The sequence below is a fragment of the Pleurodeles waltl genome, chromosome 6, assembly GCF_031143425.1.
Source record: "Pleurodeles waltl isolate 20211129_DDA chromosome 6, aPleWal1.hap1.20221129, whole genome shotgun sequence".
Lineage (NCBI taxonomy): Eukaryota > Metazoa > Chordata > Amphibia > Caudata > Salamandridae > Pleurodeles > Pleurodeles waltl.
The window spans coordinates 452,233,442-452,247,310 of NC_090445.1; the positions used below are offsets into that span (position 1 = coordinate 452,233,442).

At 47.1% G+C, this 13,869-nt stretch overlaps 1 protein-coding gene across 1 annotated transcript in view; it reads left to right on the plus strand.

The window, feature by feature from the left end:
• Positions 1-11,535: 11,535 nt before the first annotated feature.
• The window catches only part of RHEX (regulator of hemoglobinization and erythroid cell expansion), an 89,691-nt gene continuing 87,357 nt past the window's right edge, over positions 11,536-13,869 (plus strand). Inside the window, exon 1 of the mRNA XM_069238576.1 lies at positions 11,536-11,600. The gene's annotated coding sequence lies outside the window, so the exon portion shown is untranslated. The remainder of the gene's footprint in view (positions 11,601-13,869) is intronic.

Here is a 13,869-nt window from a genome sequence, read left to right on the forward strand (position 1 = left end):
TGTAAGGAAGTACTTGCAGGAGAGAGTGAAAAGGTGGTGCTGAAGAGGAAAGACATGAGGTGTGGGATATGTAGATGGAGAACTTCAGAAATATGTGGGGAGAAAACATGTTTAAGACAGACTGCAGTGGAAAGTGAAACGAAAGGAAGAACAGAAGTGACTGAGACTCTCCAAAGGCTACTACCCTGTCCACAGATCTTAGTAATATTTAATTCAATTTTTCATATTTTCAGAATTGAAATATTTTAAATTCTGATAATTGACAACAAAATCATTTATTTATCTGATACTGTTACCAAACATTGGCATGGCCAATTGGTTTGGCTTTTTTAGGTGCATGTACAATACTGTGTTTTATGTCTGGATCCAATACAGAAAGCTCACAGGGAAACACCAACATACTGGCTAGATGGTACAGTATGGGAAGCACAGGATTTAGTACACATGTTTAAGTCACTCCCTTATTTATATAGAGCCATGCTGCGTTTTAGCCACACCCCATTTAGATACCCCCATTTTTGTCATCCCACTTGAAGCCCTGCTCAATACAATATGTTTCTGCAGGAGCTAACATAACACATACACTTGCATCATTCTTTTTTCAATTCCTAACATCACAATATAGTCAAATATCACTTTTGCTTTCAGTAATTGGCTTCTTTCCCATTTTCAAACACACATTGACTTTTTCATATTTTTGACTGTGTGCAACAGTCTGTTGCCTCTTACCTAGGATTGCATGTTGCAAGTACCAATCATAAAAAGGCGCTTTGCTCTGCAGTTCACTGTCACAGGATCAAGAAGGGCTTCACCGGGACAATAGGTCTGTTTGCCGTATGTTAATTTTAGGTACATGTTTGTGACGCAAGCAGCAATGACCTAGAAACTATTCTGTCTACCACGGACTCCAGATGAGCAGCATCTCACCCTTTTCTCCTCCTTCACTGGCCCACTATACACCTATTCCCAATCTTCCTAGCCCTCCTTAACAAGGATATCAGGCCATGTTCACTCTGTGGAAGTATCACAAGGCCGAGCGATCCTAACATTGGATTATACACTTGTGTGTATTAGCATTCAGTTAATAATGACATGGAAGTTTGCATTATAGGACACAATTGTGTCCGCTTCTTAACTTCATATGCCAACATCCAACACAAAAGTTGTATGGGTAGCCAGGTGTCAAGAAGTACCGCTTGTCTTAAAGGACTGAGGCTTGTTGGTTTCAGTCAGCCGTTGGAAATATGCAGTTAAAATTCACAGTTTGAGAGAAAATAGAACCAGATAGTATTTTGCTATTTATCTATGAGACAGGTTGTCCCCGAAAGACCACTAGGGCCGTAATTTGAGTTATTCTGGAGACTGCAGAAGGGTAAGTTGATTAGTTTGTTGGAGGGGTGGATGGAGGTGGGTACACGTCATACAGAAGCACTCTGGAGGCTGACTCTGCCAGAGTACAGACCTTTTAGCTCTATTGGCCTGTTGTAGGTATCCCTCCTCACAGCCCACCTCTGGCAGGAAAAGCAGGTTCAGCATAGCCTACAACAGCGTTACCAAATAACATCAGCAACAAATCCATTCTTTTTATAGTGAAACATGTAATGGTTAGTGCCCTACTAAGGAATTACAGAACAGGTATTCTTCACACAAATTTGTTCCTCAAAGTATTTTTTTGTCACAAAGAGTTATCTACCAAACACATTCCTTAGTGCATGCCAGTAGGAGGGAGCCATAGCCAGGGGAGAGGGAAAAAGAGCTCAGCGCTAATGAGAATACCAATGCTCCCAAGGAAGTCTCCTAAACAAAGAAAAAAGAAGTTCCTAAATTGATGATACAATGAGTGATAATGGAGGGATAGTGTACTTGGTCGCTGCTCTCCGGGAGGGGAAAACTGCGGAAGAGGCAAGACAAATGCATGCCATGGACAAATGTAAATGAAGACTGGCAGAGCGAGGATGGTGCCAGCAAATAGGAAGCCTATGGGTGGGCTAAAGCCCACAAAGCAGATGCAGCATGTCTCTTCTCAAAACAGCACATGCATGCTGTCTAGAGCCGAGACCTAAAAAGGCATACCACGAACCGGGGTGACTGACTTTTATTAATGCCAGCATGTCTACCTTTCACAAAAAAAACCCTAAGAACCAAATAGAGGTAACAGAAACAGGATTAAAGGTATTCAATGACACATTCAGGTCAATTTACATACCTTGTAACACTGGGCTATCAAAAGGATTTCAAAAAGCGCTTCCTAAACAACCGAAAAGTTTACACCACAATCTTCTGCTCAAGTAGGCAATCCATACAATACATCAGTAGGTGAACCAAATGATGGATCATGCCACTGTGATCTCCCTTTGAGGTTCTGGTGTTGCATTATCGGACTGTGCATAATAACTTATAGAGCTCTTAACAGGCTGGTCAGAGTAGATAGAGCAAACAAGTACTGGCAAAACCAGCAGGCTGCCTTTCATTTGGGCTTAACTAAAACATTTAACCTCTTACTTCCTCTGTGTATTACGTCTTTGGAGGAAAGAATTTAAGGTCTGACATTCTAGTGTATTTTTGAGATGTAAAATAGTCCCTTATGCAACACAATAAAAGTTCCTCAGAGGAGGAGGAACGACACACCAAATAGCCAACAGCAACAGCCCGAGGTGAGAGTAATGCTGGGCATATTCAAAGCCGCAATATATTTTAAAGAATTGGTAACAATAGTTCTTAGAGAGAAGGAGCCAAGCCCTAAAATAAAAAAATAAATGTATTCTACAATAAATTAATAATAATAATAATAATAATAATGATGATGATGATTATTACTATTATTATTTAAAGGCACAGGTTGTATAGCTCCAAAGAGGAGCAATAATGGTTTGGTTGCACATTATGGTAAAATAATACTATACAGCTGTGCAGTCTGCTGGCAAAACACCGCCGTGGACGAGGGAAACTTACTGCCTTATTACGACCCCAAAGGCAAAAAAAGTCAGAAAAGAGTGAGTTATCCGACCCCGCCAGACCGAACAACAGTGGGAAACAGGCTGCACTGAATCCGCCACCACCATGGTAAAAATAAACCACCCTCCCAATTACAATTGACAAATCAGCACAGCGGTTGTGCAACGGCAGCACGGCATTGGAGGTATGGACCACTGTGGCAACAAAATTGACCCACCAACAACAACACTCCAAATTGGTCAATTTCAAAACCCCACACCTGAGACACATACATACACTTCACACATCCACACACATCACTATAAAACACACATCCACAAAACCCACAATCCCTAGCTACACAACTCCCGGCCACCTGGAAACAGACACCATGAACTCAAGTCACACTTTTGCGCACCCCACATGCCACATCCAACTCACAAAACACAAACAGTCATCCCACAACTGCACCTTCAAATACCACACCTGTCACCAACTCACTCACACACTCCACTACCCCAAACAGCACCACCACATCACAGCACACATCTCCCTACACAACCCATTATGGCACTCCCTAAGAGCCACTGTTTCCCCTGACCTGGGATACCTCTCTGGTGTCAACAGCCAGGACAGGTTTGGACAGCCAGAATCAGCTGGGAAGAGTGGGAATAAATAGCACATGTCACAATTGTGTAGAGGGTAAAGAGTAAGAAAGGCAGGTTGCTAGCTACTGCACTCTCACATCTCACTCACCCACAAGTCAGGCTCTCTCTCTTTGTAGCTGTGTCATCAGGTGTGGGATACTGCTGTTCCTCAAAATGTAAGAGTCATGCATAGATCCAGGGAATTTTGCAATCACTTGGGAGATATACTGGTCTGCAAGACGCACCACCTGTATATGAATGGAGTGATAATTTATCCTTTTCCTGTACACTTGTTCATTTATCCTGGGAGGAATCAAGGAAATATGGGTGCCATTTATGGCCCCACTCACATGTGAAATGTGTGCAATGCCATAGAATTCAGATTTCACAGTGGGCAAGTCAACAGTTTGGGGAAATTTGATGTACCTGTGGAGGTGTTTCAGCAAGGCAGTGAGGACATCCCTTAAGATGTTACTGAACATTGGCTGTGGCACACCTGCTGCCAAGCCCACTGTCGCCTGAAATGGCCCTCTGGCAGTAGACTTGGCTCCAATTGGGCACACAGTTCACGTATGGTCATCCAGTTCAAGCAGTATATCAGTAAGATGTCTTGTTCCTCCATGGTTGCCAGGTCAACTAGGGGCCGATATGCTGGTGCATTCCTCAGTCTCTGCATGGGTCGGTACCTAGGGAGGGCCAACACACATATGTCACCACACCAACACATTACGGATGATGTCTACGCACACACAACTGCACAAACGTAGCCCTCAAATCATGGAAGGCTTGTATACAGCTAACATTGTGACAACCGACGAGTGCTCACGGTGCTATGCAACCTACAAACGCAGCTAACTTATGGCACACATCACATATGGCATGTAGAACTGTGTATGACTGATGTGCCTAGTATGTACAAAACGATATGACAGCATGGACAGAGCGTAGAAATTGCAATCTAATACATTTTATACTACAAATGGTAGTCGCCTGTCCTACATGCAGAGGACAGATGGAAGTGACATGACTCGGTGGTGTAAGTCGTCATGGCGTTAGGAGGTCTGTACAGCCGTGCAATTCCTCATTGGTTAACATTGGTGTCTATGGAGGGGCCAGTCATGATTGCCGCTGGCGGTGATGGAGCGAACCATTGCGGTCATCACTGCCATTTTGATTTCCCTTTGCCACTTTACTCCTGCACTCAACACAACCACTACTCCACTGTGTGTGCTGCTGTGTCCCGAATCTGGTCGCGAAGATGGCATGTGCAACAGGGGAGAGAGCCCCAGCCTTCACCCAGGAGAAGCTGACCAGGCTTGTGGACGGGGTCCTACCCCTGTATGCAAAGTTGGATGGGCAACCAGAGGAGCAAGTGAGTGGATTAACAGTGTCCTAGCAGTGAGTGCAATTGCTTGGGTGGATGTGTGTGTGAATGTAGGATTACTAAGAGTATAGGAGTAGTGGAGTAGGCAATCAATGTGAACCTGTAGGAAGATGATTAAGTGTATGGTGGACTACTGTCAGTACCATTGTACCCTATGTCAGCATGCGTGTGATAAGTTTACATCAGTGTGTATTCCTATGTGTCTCCCATGCAGGTCAGCACCCATCAGAAGAAGGGGTTATGGCGAGCCAAGGACATGGGGACCCTGGGGGTCTATAGCCGGCAGAACACCCACTGAAAGAAACGGTGGGAGGACCTAAGACGAATGGCCAGAAGACCGCAGAGGCCCAGCTGTGGACAGCCTCCCAACGACGGAGGGGTGCACGTCGGAACCTGACCCCCATAATGGCCAGCATTCTGGCGGTGGCCAACCCAGCATTGGATGGGCGCTTGAAGGCATCACAGCAGCCACAAGGGGGTGAGTTCTCACACTGTCCTGTGTGTCAACTGTATTGGGGGGATTGCAGGCAATGTGGAGAAAGGACGCTGTTACAGTGACTCATAGGTGTCAGGGTATGCAGGTGTTCAGCTTCTTGACCAGGTTATGTTACTTTGTTGTGTATGTGACATATGTACCCAGGTAAGGTGGAAACTGGCCAGTACACTCCCAGTTTACCGCTTGTACCGCCACTGCGGGCCGCCCGCTGACGATGGCAGATGATATCTACAGGGCAGCAGAAAGGACCTTACCACCCACTGTATTACGGCTCACCACACCAGCATGATTTTCTGGGCGGGGTGACCTCCACTCAAAGCCTGGCAGAAAGGAACAGTATATAAGGTAGCACTCACCATAGGGACACAGAGGAGGCCGCCGACGACATGGAGTGTGTACTGGAGATCTTCCCAATGCTAGTACTTGCAATCCACCTCCGGAACAGTCAGTCAGGTAGTGTTGCTGTTGTCTTCTAAAGTGACATAGTGGTACTCAAAACATCTGAGCATTAAATGGATACCTCAGTTGGAGTTGCAGGACATGTACAGAGAATCTGTAGGGCACCACTGTCAGTGTAATGTACTCCAAAGAGGCAGGTGTAATCCCTATCAGTGGAACATTCCTGTAGTGCAAAGGCTATGGTAAGTTGAGGTACTGCATGTGTGTCTTCCTGCATCATAGTTGAGATGCTCACAGCCTGCATCTCTTTCTTTGTCTCCCCTCCCTCTGTTTTCTTATAACCTTGTGTGCATCAGCATCATCAGGCATCTCCTTCGCCGCACAGACCTTAACCCCTGCCCTTGTCAGCCGTGGTCCCCTCAATGAGGAGGGCATTGACCTCCTGCGAACCATCTCTGTGGGACAAACAACCATTGTGAAAGCCATCTAGTGGCTGGCATCACAAATGCAGCAAACCAATGCCTACCTGGAAGGCATTCACTGTGCCTTGTCTGGCCTCCAGAGATCGTTTCATGCTCTGGCCTCCTCTTTGACTGCAGCCAGTGTCTCTAGTACCTCTGTCCCCCCTCCAACCACTTGTGCCCCATCCAGCAGCCCTCACCCTTCCCAAGCTCACAAACCAAACAGTATGCATACAGAACAACACACAAGGCACACAAGGATACACACAGGCACCACAAATCACACCACAGCTATGCATACACCAACAGACAGGTGCAAACACAACAACAACCACGGCCTCCACTGTCTCCCCCACCCTGTCCTCCTTTACAGTGACCTCACCACACAACCGCAAGCACTGCATCCTCACTCCCAGATCCTGCCCACATTGACTCAGTCACTACAACAGCAGTCACCCAGACATGCACCCCAGACACCACACCTGCACTTACCACAACAGCCATAACAGACACCTGCAGCACACACACCAGACCTGCAGACCCCACAACAACATCCATTCACACAACCTGTTTGTCCTCTCCCACCTTTTTCCACCCTGCTCCCAGAACACATAAACGCACCCACTCAAGCACCCAACAGTCATCCACCACACACAAGCAGACTGAGCACCCACCTGCATCCACATCTAGCACACCTACACATCCTACAACCACTCCCTCTACCTCCACTACCACAGCTGTTTTCACAGCCCCTCCACATGCTCCAAAGAAACTTTTCCTTTCCTGCATTGACCTATTTGAACCTCCTGACCCTCCCCATCCTGTTCCTGTGCATTCCCGTGGCCTCCCCAAACCCAGTCCCTCCACTTTACATTCCTCCCTGGACCTTCCTTCCTGTTCCCATGTCCCTTCCCCCTCCAAGAAGAAAACTGTGAAGAGGCCTGATCATGCTCCCACCCACTGTTCTAAACCCACTCCCCCTCCTTCCAGGGCTAAGGCCAAGACCCCCACCCCAAGCCAAAGCCCAAGCCCCCCTTCCTAACCTGAGTATCCACTACCAACCCCTCCCCCTGGGCCCTGAAGTGCCTGAACCTATTGATGCCCCTGCCCTGTGGAGCCCATGGCCATTGCAAGAGTCAAGTTGGGCCCTTGTTGGCACCGTTTGGCCTCATGGTCCTGGACCAAAGAACTGCCTCATTGGGCATCTTTGTATATAGTTCCTGTTTCCCCTTTTGTTGTTCACATTGATATATATGACCAACCTGCACAGTTGGTGTACTTTGATCAAGTTGTCCTGTGTTTGACTATTGCTGCCTCGTGTGCACAGGTATGTGGATCGTTGTCCCCATCTGTGCATGTGTAGTGTGCTTGTGTGACAACATCATTTTTGTTCACAGCTTTGCCTCTGTCTGTATTTGTGTGTGCAATGCTGTTTGTGTGGTGATGGGTTTGGAAGTTGGTATGGATGGTATGTGTGTGGGTAATTGATTGTGAGGTGTGTTCAGTTGTTGTGCATGGTAGAGTGAGTGGTATGGACGATAGCGCATTGGTATGATTCCAGTGTATGTGTGGAATGCACTTGTGGTTGTGTGCCGTATGTGTGTCTGGTATGCCATCTTCTTTGTCGGCCATGGTTTTGTGATCAGTTTGTGTGTGACTCGGTATGAGTGTTGTGGTGTGTTAACTTGTGGTGTTGTTTGATGTGTGACTGACGTGTGTAGGACGTGGTGTGTGTTCCGGTTGTGCGTGAGTGTATTGTGAGTGCCCACACATGTGTGTGTATGTGTGTATATATGGGTAGGAGTGCTGCTGTGTGTGTGTGTGTGCGTGCCATTTGATGTGAGGTGTGTGTGGTGTGTGGGTGTGTCATAGTCCCCTTCCCTTCCTTGCATGGTAGGCGGGGTACTCACCATTGTCATCTTCATTGACGCTGCATGTCCCGGAGGTGGATTGCAAGTACTAGCATTGGGAAGATCTCCAGTACACACTCCATGTCGTCGGCGGCCTCCTCTGTGTCCCTATGGTGAGTGCTACCTTATATACTGTTCCTTTCTGCCAGGCTTTGAGTGGAGGTCACCCCGCCCCGAAAATCATGCTGGTGTGGTGAGCCGTAATACAGTGGGTGGTAAGGTCCTTTCTGCTGCCCTGTAGATATCATCTGCCATCGTCAGCGGGCGGCCCGCAGTGGCGGTACAAGCGGTAAACTGGGAGTGTACTGGCCTGTTCACCGCCTCGGTCGTAACACGGCAGTCTGCACCGCCAGCCTGTTGGCGGTCAGATCGGCACCGCCAGCTTAGAGGGCCTGTCTCCGCCAAACTCGTAATCAGGGCCTATGTCCAAAAGAGCTTCCATTACACATTTTTACTTACCACTATTAGGCGGTCATTCTGACCGCGGCGGGCGGCGGTCGCCGCCCGCCATGCGGTTACCGCCGAATGACCGCGCTGCGGTCAAAAGACCGCGGCGGCCATTCCAACTTTCCCGCTGGCCGGGCGGGCGACCGCCAAAAGGCCGCCCGCCGGCCCAGCGGGAAAGCCCCTTCAACAATGAAGCCGGCGGAGTTGAAGGGGTGCGACGGGTGCAGTGGCACCCGTCGCGATTTTTAGTGTCTGCAAAGCAGACACTGCAGATCTTTATGGGGCCCTGTTAGGGGCCCCTGCACTGCCCATGCCATTGGCATGGGCAGTCGTGGGGCCCCTGGGGCCCCACGACACCCGTTCCCGCCATCCTGTTCCTGGCGGTAAAAACCACCAGAAACAGGATGGCGGGAAGGGGGACGGAATCCCCATGGCGGTGCTGCTAGCAGCGCCACCGTGGAGGATTCCCTGGGCCAGGGGTAAACCGGCGGGAAACCGCCAGTTGCCCTTTTCTGACCGTGGCTTTACCGCCGCGGTCAGAATGGCCCAGGAAGCACCGCCAGCCTGTTGGCGGTGCTTCTGCGGTCCCCGGCCCTGGCGGTCATGGACCGCCAGGGTCGGAATGACCCCCTTAGTCTTTCGGGTTGTAAGGATTTTCGGTTTAATTGCTACATATAGACTCCACAGCAATCTGGAGCAGTTTCAATATTAATCAGACCATCATCCTATTCAGGGTTAGCATGTACATGAATATGAGATAGTAATTACTCCCATTGTGCTGCTGGATATTTCTCCAATGCAGGTTCATGAGGTGAAGCCACCTCGGAATGACACAGATTTAGCTGAGCCTTGTGGCAATTTGGAGGACTATAATTAAAGCAGTTTAGGAAGGTAGCAGCTGAAAGATAAGTTCTATAACATGCTCCCTTCATATTTTATTAAAGGACCCCTGATTAAAAATAAGGACCACAGACCTGAATACAGATGAGCTCAGCTGCAGGCGCAGGCATGTCACCATGCCCCCTCTAAAGAAAATGTTTTTATTTTTTTCTTGCTTGTAAGGGAGTAAGACACTGTTAGTGATGACGATGGGCACAGGGTAGGATCTTGGAGTGCACCACTCTGCACAGCAGAATGTACAAATATGACAGGACGATTATATAGGCATATGAAGTCGAGAGAGAGGTGGAAAATCACAATGCACTCCTTTCATTGGTACAGGTAGCCACAGGGTAAAGCGACCACTACCAAAATTGAATTTCATAATGAATAAGAAGATCTGGGTCAGCAACTTCAGACTTCACAGATAAGGCTAATAATACCGGGGAGGCTTGTTGTCGGCGGTTGTGACCCTTGAGGCTTGGCTGAGCTGAGGGGAGATCCAAAGGACGTTGGTGTGGACAGCAATCACAAGAAAGAGGCGAAATGGGGCATCATGTCAGTACCTCCGGAGTCCTTACGAGAGGGCCCTGGGGTCAAAGCAACAGAGACCCCTTATTACCACAGCAGTGGTAAGCATTAGCAACCGGGGCTTGCCTGGTAACGCTTTGTCTCTGAAGGTAAGTTCAGTTTCCTGGATCATGGGGTTCAGAGTTGAGTCAAACTCAAAATATCTGCACCAGATGCACATTCCTGGTGATGGTTGGCTAATCGGCTGGACAGTCAGCTTTGCTACTATCATCGCTGCTGTCCTTTTGCATGTACGTTAACCATACCTAACAAACCTGCAACATAATTTTCTCCAGGTAAAACTGGTGTGGTCCCAGTCATTTGCCTCCCGACCTTTCCTCTGCATGCATTTATCCAGTGTATTTAGGGTGCGTACCTGGCTATGGGGATCTGTGCTATGCGGTTTAATGCATGCACTATACAGTTCTTAATTTGTAAATAAAAATGTGCCGATGCCCAAGGCTCTCCCCTGAAACACGCGGTTTCTGCATTTAAAAGTGTGAGCACAGAACACCGAGGCAGTGTAATGCTAAAGCCATCTTGGGTCTCTTTAATCCATTTACAGCCACTCCCTGCCCCTTTAGCTCGCTCTTGCAGCTTTCTGCTCTGGCCCTTTGTGAAGCTTTTTCGTTTTTCTCTTTCTCCATCGTTCTCATTAGTGTCGTTTGCTCGCAGTAAATGCTTGATGCAGAAAACTAAGTGCCGGCCCTCAAAAATAGGTGCTGGTGTCCCGCACCGGAATCCACCGGCTCAAATTAAGCACTGCAATACACTAAGGTGGAACAGCCTCACGACCTTCCGACTGTTGGGTTCAATCATGACTTTTTATCTTGATTATATAAAAGGATCTTTCATAAGTGCCATGTTCTTGATGATGGACAAACACCAAACTAACAGTTGCTACACTTCACTGAAGTCGAGGAAATAGCAAGGAACCGAAACGCAACCTACAGGCTAAATCAAGCTAATTGCTAGATCTACCGCACCAGCCATACTTCAATAAGAGAACAATCTGATGCTCCGTCTCATTGATAGTAGAAGCTTTGGTCAACCAACTAATCACCAGAGATAATTAACAGAAAATGCAAAGTTTCATAGTTGTAGCTTTTATCTGCAGTACGGAGCTCCGAAGTGGCTGGCTGGCGGGGGGTGGGAGTGGGGCAAGGAGCTTTAAATAAAAACCCAACTAAGTTAATAAAAAATGCTCTTGGCCTGCTTCAGATAAGCGTATTAAGTCTATCTTCAATCCTCCCTCAGCGTAAACCATGTTCCAAGCCAACTCTCTGCGGTTTGCCTTTCTCTGTAATTTCCTCTCACTCTGATAGGATCTAGTGCCGGGCTGTTATCTCTCCGAGTGACGCGCTCGGAAGTTAAGGCCGTGACTTGCAGCCAATCAGATGGCGGCGTCAGAAAGTATGTGAGCCAGAGGAAGACATCTTAGCAACTCTTACTGGAGGGGTCCGTGGATGTTGGGTAAGTGGAAAAAGAGTGGAAAAGTCAATGACAATGAAGGAAGATATATGTCTTACAAATCATCGTTTGCGTCGCTACTGAGCTCCTTTTAATGATACAATTGCATTTGTGCATTTTATTTACTTATTTGGAAAGATTTGAAGGATGTCAAATTTCGTTTTGAATGCATATAGTCTTTACAAGCCTGGGTGGCTCAGTACACAAAATCAACAGAGCACTGTGCGGGATCAACAGAGGCATGGTTGCTGATGCGTAGGAGTGCATGGATTCAGAGTGCAGTTTTTCAGGTGGTGCAAACTGTTTTGCGTCCTTGGGCTTTCTTAGCAGTCTTCTGAACAACTTGAAGTTTATATTACCTTTTTAGGACCATTGTTTTATGATAGTCTCCCTTTTCCAGGGTTTGAGTCTAATCCCCAAAGCTTCTTGTGTGAATGTGACTTACTCCTGATGCCTGGTGGCCTACTCGTGAGTATCCAAGAGTAAGTCACGCCTACAGAAAATGTTTTCTGAATTGGGCCCTTTCAGGGATTGTGTTGTGTCCAGGTGAAAATAGAAGCCTTTTCCTTCAGGTAAAAGCTGCAATGGAAGCGCTTTTGGAACTTCTTGCAAGGCTGATTCTAATGGTTCTTAATGGCTGCGGGGGCAAATGTTGGGTATTAAGTCCACCTGAGCAGGAGCATTGTTTTTTAAACCTGTGCTAATGCAAGAAGCGCTTGGGCATCCTTTGCAGGCACTGCATGACAGGACACAGCCAAAGTGATATCTAGATTCTTCCTGCACTAGTATTGTAATTGCATCTATATAAGTCTTACAACTCCTGATGAGGCATCTTCTACACTGAGAGTGTAGGTGTGTTTTTTAGTGTGAATGAATCTGTTGTGTAATAGCCTTTATTATTAGGTTTCAGAACTAGGGTACGTTTGAAAGGAGTTATTGTTTGTCAACCTCTTTTCTGCTGCCGTTCAGCAAAGATAAACTCAACACAATTTCAAGAAGTTCACTCCACTGTAACTTGTGGGAAAAGTGAATAACAGGATGTACCTTGAATTTAGATGTTATGTAAGAGATATGGTTTGAGAATAAAATGTCCTGTGCAATTCATGTAATCCTTGAGCCAGTCTTCCACAGAAAACAATTGTGAGAATTTTCGTGGCCTAAAATTATATGGAGCATATCAACATTTTCACACAAGCCTAGAGGTGACCTTTTTTCTCTCATGATCGTTGACACATTTTCTTGGGTGAGGGGTGCCTTCAGCATTGTTGGAAGAAGGTTACTTTTAAAGTTGGCTTGGACTGAGGTAGTTGATATTAATGGATTCTATTGTAAATATCTAAACCTTATTTTGGTGATGGCTACATGGAGCGTAGACATAGTTAGTGAAGCACGTGGGATGGCACCAGAGCCAACAGAAGCTCAATCATGGCTGACTTACACTGCTGAAATAGGGGGGGAGGACTGTTGGAGCGGGAGTGTCCTCCGCATGGTGAACTGGCAGGTACCCTTGACTTGAGGGACCTGCTGCATGCAAAACTGACATTTAATGTTTATTTTAGCAGTAGTAGCAAAGTATCATGCTTTGTGATCTTCTAGTTGATCAGACCTTTTTATGTGTGTCAACGAGAATGATGTCTACTGACACCTCCTTTGTATTCCTTCATTAAGGCTGACGCCAGGCCAGGTGCAAAAATACTCATACTTTATTGTGCCCATGTTGTGGGTGCGCTGCTTGAAGACAGCCCCAGTTTTGCCTGCTGTGAGCAGCACCACTTTACACAAAGTCTGTGTCTGGAAAACGGCCTGACAAGGGCACTTGAAAAGGAAACCAACCGAAACTGGCTCTTAAGGTTGAGCCATGGCATCCACATTCCCTGCGATCCAAATCACCCCCTTTGTTCCAGTTCCACGTTCTTCAAGACCAAGAAAAGGAGCGTTCTGTGCAAAATCTTCTGTGTGAACAGTGCTGCTGTCTGCCAGAAAGCCAGCTTACAAGAGGCGATGGGACATAGCCTGAAATCTACACTAGGCTTTGAGGCCTAGCACCTAGAAGCCTCCCTGACTGCTGAGAGAGCATTCTGCCTTGCCCTGCAGGAGGAGAAACTGTCAAGAGAAAAACAGCGTTTTCTTCTCGTGAAGAACAGCCAGAGAAACTGGACTGTCAGAGAGAAAGAAACCAGCAGCAACCGATGCTGTGAGTCTCCAATTCTCTTTCTTTGCTGTTCCGAATTAGAACGGCAACTACAAGATTGCTCAATTTTCACAATTTGTG